The sequence below is a fragment of the Chenopodium album genome, chromosome 2, assembly GCF_948465745.1.
Source record: "Chenopodium album chromosome 2, dcCheAlbu1.1, whole genome shotgun sequence".
NCBI classification, from domain to species: Eukaryota; Viridiplantae; Streptophyta; class Magnoliopsida; order Caryophyllales; family Amaranthaceae; genus Chenopodium; species Chenopodium album.
The window spans coordinates 55,293,034-55,299,108 of NC_137835.1; the positions used below are offsets into that span (position 1 = coordinate 55,293,034).

At 35.0% G+C, this 6,075-nt stretch overlaps 1 long non-coding RNA gene across 1 annotated transcript; it reads right to left on the bottom strand.

Moving 5' to 3' along the window:
* Positions 1-1,158: 1,158 nt before the first annotated feature.
* LOC145585958 (uncharacterized) lies at positions 1,159-2,688 on the bottom strand. The gene is made up of 3 exons (XR_014100764.1): positions 1,727-2,688; positions 1,395-1,471; positions 1,159-1,229 (listed from the first exon to the last, which is right to left on the bottom strand). It is a non-coding gene; the product is annotated as an uncharacterized LOC145585958 (long non-coding RNA).
* Between the last annotated feature and the right edge of the window lie 3,387 nt (positions 2,689-6,075).

Here is a 6,075-nt window from a genome sequence, read left to right on the forward strand (position 1 = left end):
CAACAATTGCTCGCCTTTAAGTTGAATAACTTCATAATAGCACCAAGTTTAGTGAACTTTGTACAACCAGGATATAACGGGGTTTCAGCAGCTCTCAAAATACTATCATATGTCTGGGGACACTCTGTGAAATGGTCTTCAACATCTTGCATCATTTCATCTATCCTGTCCTTCTCCACTTCACTCTCACTTTCAACACCAATATCATCAGCTGTATCGATATCCTCACCTTGGGGGTCATTATCATCATCACAATGATTCTCATCTTCCCTTGGACAATAACTAGAACTTGCCTCAATATATATGCTCTCACCATGCCATGTCCACCTCGTGTAGTTTTCTTTAAACCCACGACGAATTAGATGATCTTTAATATCAACTATATCACGATATCCCCTCGAATTATTACAGTCACAACAAGGACAAAGAATATTCTTTGATTTATTCTCTGTTTGGTGTTTTAAGGCAACAGTGCTAAACTCTTCAATTCCTCGTAAAAAACTTGTACAATTTCGTTTACCATACATCCAACTTCGATCCATTTTCAACCACTGAATAACAAAATTAATTTTAAGATAATGTGTATATTTTGTAACATATATAGCTCCTTAACCATAAACAAGAATATAAGGCATCAAACATTTTCATTCAAAGTTTATATCATGTAAATGCAACTCCGGATGATCCAATAAGGTCCTTATCACTCCAACCTAACCCATTCTTGAATGTCCTATCTCACTAATAACTACTTGTAAAGTTTGGTTCTAAAGAAAATCCGGCAGCATTTCCCTACAGTTCTCCAAGCACACAATGTAGATAATCGGCTATCAACATATGTACCCAGAGAACAATCGGGAAATAGTGAGCCATGATCTTCTTAGATCCAAAACAATTCAAGTAGTTATCACCTAAATGAGATAGAACATTCAAGAACAGTCCCAAACCGGGGACTATTCAAGACTTACTCCTAATGAGTAAGCCCTGAACGGGTATCTAAGTCAATGATGCAAGTATTATTGCAATTCCAATCAATTATATCACAATTAAAAATCTCATACAATTCACAATCATTATACCAACCAGAACAAATAAGTTAATATTGCAAAGAATGGTTCAGATATATATACCACAAGTGAAGACAATCTCGTATGCGTACTACCGCCTTAATCGTTTGTCCACAACCAGAACCTCGAGCAACTTGTGGAATTCACTTCCGCATAATTAAGAATCTGCCATAAAAAATTACATATATTAAACCAACATAGTTTGAAAATCACTTTGTCCCTGTGATTATGATAATCACTTTGTCTGACCACGTATTTGCGTGTGTGCTCGTGATCCTAAATCTCATAGAACAAGAGCGAGCACGAGAGAAATAGAGTTCAGGACATTACTGAAAGTGCCTAAGTAGAGGTACTTGTTCTCATAAACGCACCCAATTCGTGCTTCCCATCGCCCATTATGATGATGCCTACAAAAAAATTAAATGATAAAAAATAATTTTAATAAGACATTCAAAGAATCATAGATGTCAAGTATATTGCAAAACAGCAACTGTAAAAATCTACAGACTAAATGCAAACAAATTTGCAGAACAAATGGAGCACTAACAATTATCCATAGTAAAAGAACACAATCTATTAAATTACTTTAGTTTGAAGTTTGAAACTTCAAAGAAACCATGGTATTTCAAAAAAAAAAAAAAAAAGCCCCAAATAACTTTTACCGCAAATTGTATCCAGGCTTTGAACAGTGCAATAGTATTTCACTGGGTGGAAGAACAGATCGCATAAAAGCAGGCTTTGCAGGTGAACAACTATGTCAAGTTGACTGCACTCCTACGCCAATAACATGAAGTAATAATAAGCTCCTTACTTAACTAAACTACATAGAGAAAGTAAAAGACAATTTCCTACACGCCAGAGAAAAACTAAGGCTGAGTACATAACCTGTGAGGCTGTGATACCTTCACAAGTATCCGCCTACTTCTAAAGGTCAAAGACCCAAAGAGAAAAAGTTCAATATTTGCTCCATAATTATACCGTACATAATATTGAAAAGATCCCAGATGATTAAGCCTAGCATTCCAATTACAATATCACTTCTCTATTAGGACATAAGCTAGAGGCCTGGCTTATCATGCAACATTTTTAGGGACTATGCAATATGCTCAAATGACTATGCTATTCTACAGACTGTTCAAAGATGCAAACAAGCAACCAGTAAAATATTGCAAAACAGCCATATAAATTCAATGACTATGCAATATGCTCAGATGAAAATTGACTTCAAAAATTCAATGACTGAAATTCACAAGTATGCAATATGCTCAAATGAAAATTCAATGACTGAAAATTATAAAAATTCAATTAAATCTGCCATATAAATTCTAATTAGTGAACTAACACTAAACCTGAAATTAAACTAAGTCCGAGCCGAAATCGATTGAACATAAAAGATTGAACATTCTAATTAGTGAACTAACACTAAAAGTTCAAGTTAAATGCTACATTCTATCTACCATGAAAAGATTGAACATAAATAGAAGCAATCTTACCATAGGTGAAATTGATTTCTAAAATTCAACAATGTCGAGCCGAAATCGATTTTTGGGGGCGAAATTAAGCAATTTTTCCACTCGAAAATTCAAAAATTCAACATTGCTGTAATTTGCTTGAACTTCCTCGGGTTTTTGGGGGCGAAATTATGCGATTTTTCCACTCGAAAATATCAGATATTGCTCGAATTTTTTCAGCAGGATTTTTAATTGAATTTTTTGGGGTTTCTACGGTTCGAATTCGTATGGAATTGAGTACATTTTTTGCTCGAAATGGGGGATTTTTGGTCGAAAATAATCAATTTTTCTGGGGTTTAAGGGTTCGAATTAATTAGGGTTTTTGGTCTAAATTTTAGCTCGAAATTGCTCGGATTTGCTGCCGATTATGGGTGTTGAACTTGATTGCGATTTTGGATGTTGAATTTGCTGGGGATTTGCAGTTTTTTGGGCGAATTTGTGGGTGTTTTTTGGGCGAATTTGTTGGATTGAAGGGTCGAAATTGAAAAGCTGGGGATTTGCAGTTTAGTGAATTAGTGAAAGTGAAAAGCTAAGGTCAAAAGCGCAGAATGGGTAACCTAAAGCAGAGTTATTTGCGTCACTTCATAATAAAAATGCGACGCAAATAACAAAATCTGAAATGCTGAAAATTTGTTATTTGCGTCGCTCATTTATTAAAAGAGTGACGCAAATTATTCAGTGCCTTATTTGCGTCGCTTGTCAGTAAATGAGTGACGCAAATAATAAACTTATTTGCGTCGCTTTAATAAATAAGAGCGACGCAAATGATAGAAAGCTAACATACATTTGTTTTTTGCGTCGCTTCTTTAATAACAAGCGACGCAAATAACTTTAAAGTATAGTAAAAATACACATTTGCGTCGTTCTTTAGAATGAGTGACGCAAATATGGCGACGCAAATGAGGCTTTTTCTACTAGTGACTTGTGGTAAAATTTTCTCGGCCGATACCAAGGGAGGGACGGGACACCTTAGTAGACATTCCAAAAAATGTGGTGCACCATCTAATGATCCAACCCAACCCAAAATTTCTCCATTCCATCCACAAGGCTTCGTATACAATTACGAGAGAGATAGGGATGAACTTGGGAGAATGATTGTACATGCCAAACAACCTTTTATTTTTGCCGAAAATGATGCCTTCAACAACTACATTAACCGAGCACTACAACCAAAACACAAAAAAATCTCCCGAAAAACCGTTCGATCTGCTGCCATGAAAAATTATCTAGAGTGTAAATTGAAATTAGTAAATGAATTGGCTAATCTTCCTAGTTAGTTTCTTTAACCGCCGATGCATGGGATGGTGGATACGGACTTCACTATTTATGTGTTACTTGTCATTGGTTAGATAATGATTGGTTGTTACAAAAACGCATCATTCATTTCAAAATGCTTGAATACCCTCACACCGGTCTTAACATTTCACATCATTTAATGGAAGCCATTGATGCATATAGTCTTAGGGATAAAATCATGTCTATGACTTTCGATAATGCAACTTCTATGATATATAGTGCGAATTTGGTCAAATCCCAACTGACCGATGTTATATTAGATGGAGATGCACTTCATGTTAGATGCATTTGTCACGTTCTTAACTTGTGTGTGAAGGATGGAACACAAGTAATTGGTCCATTTTATCACAAAATAAGGAATTTTATTATGTCTATTAATAGCTCTAACTTGAGATATCAAGAATGGAAAGGTTTTTGCAGGCAACAACGGATTAAGACCATAAAAATAGCACCGGATTGTCCAACTAGGTGGAACACCACCTATGAAATGTTGAGTCGGGCAATCGGGTACAAGGTTCATTTAACACTTTTTTATAATATGAAATTTCCACAATGTGCTTTACTAGAAGATGATTGGGTTAATTGTGAAAAATATATGCAGTTTTTACGATTACTACATGGTATGACACATTGTTTTTCTTCTGTATATAATCCTTGTTCCCATTCTTTTCTTAGCAATGCATGTTTACTTGCACAACTTTTTGTGGAACACCGATCACAACATGATTATTGTGGATATCTTTCATCCATGGAAGAAAAATGGCGTAAATATTACACCGATATTCCTATGATTTATATTTTTGCTTCTATTTTAGATCCTAGGAAAAAATATGATGGCACTTTTTTATTAATTGATATTTATTATAGTAATATGAATTTTGAAGATGATGTTGAAACTTTTATAAATAAGGTGACTAATGACTTTTTTTCTTTATATAGAGTTTATGAAAGTAAATATGGAACCGTGTATCGATTTGCCCCTTCTCAAACATCCAAAAATGTAAGTAAACAGGACAAAGGTTTATTTGCACAAGCTAACATGATGTCCAAGTTTTCAGGTACGGAATCATCATCAAGTAAGAGAACACAAAGCGATGTTTCGGAGTTGCAAATTTACCTAAGTTATGACTTCATGAAAGGCATGGACGATGAAGAGAAGTTTGGCCTCGACATCCTTGATTGGTGGAAATCACAAACCGTGAAACATCCAATTTTGTCGGCAATGGCTCGTGATATTTTTGCTATCCAAGTCTCCTCCGTTGCCTCCGAAAGAGCTTTTATTGCGTCGGGACGAGTTTTAGATGATAGATGAACCAGACTAAAACCCGAAACACTTGAAATGTGTGTTTACTTCAAGGATTGGTTGTATGCCGAAACTCATTCTCAAGATCGTACTTATGCACAAAACGACGACGACGATGAAGGAACGTTGACTTCTTTTGGTTCTCATACTTCTCAATCAACTCAATTGGCCGACAAACTTGAACCACAAGGAGACGAAGACGAAGACGAAGACGAAGATGAAGACGAAGGCGAAGACGAAGACGACCAATAATAATTACATTATTACATATTTACATTATACACTATTGTATAATTTTTATATTATCGAACTTCGTATTTTGTATAATAAATGAAGTTATTCATACACTATTGTACAATTTTTAATTATCATTAATTATTTTGTATTATTGAATTATCGTACCGGCTACCCCCATATAATAAAATAAGTTATTCTTCAATTTTTAGTGTTTTCGGATTATCGCACTCGTATTTTTTTTTTATTATATGCATTGTTGTTTTTTGCAAAATTAATAAAATTGTTTTTATTTGTTTATATAAACTTAAACATAATTAGATAAATAATTTATATAACCTAAATTAAAATAAAGTTGTTTAAAAAATCTAAACAAAATATATTAACATTAACATAAACATAAATTAATCACATATATTAAGTTGTACTAAAAAAAATATATATCATTTTTTTCATTTATTAAAAAATAAAAAATAAATAAAGTGGCACGGTTTGGCCCGCGGCCCAGCACGGCACGGCCCGCAAGGCACGTGGGTCGTGCCGTGCCGTGGGCTAGGGTGTGCCAATTTCAGGCACGGCTCGCCGCAGAGCCGGCGCGGTGTGGGATGGTGCAAGGGGGCGTGTGGCATGTGCACAAGACATGGTGCACCCAAGGACAAGGCATACA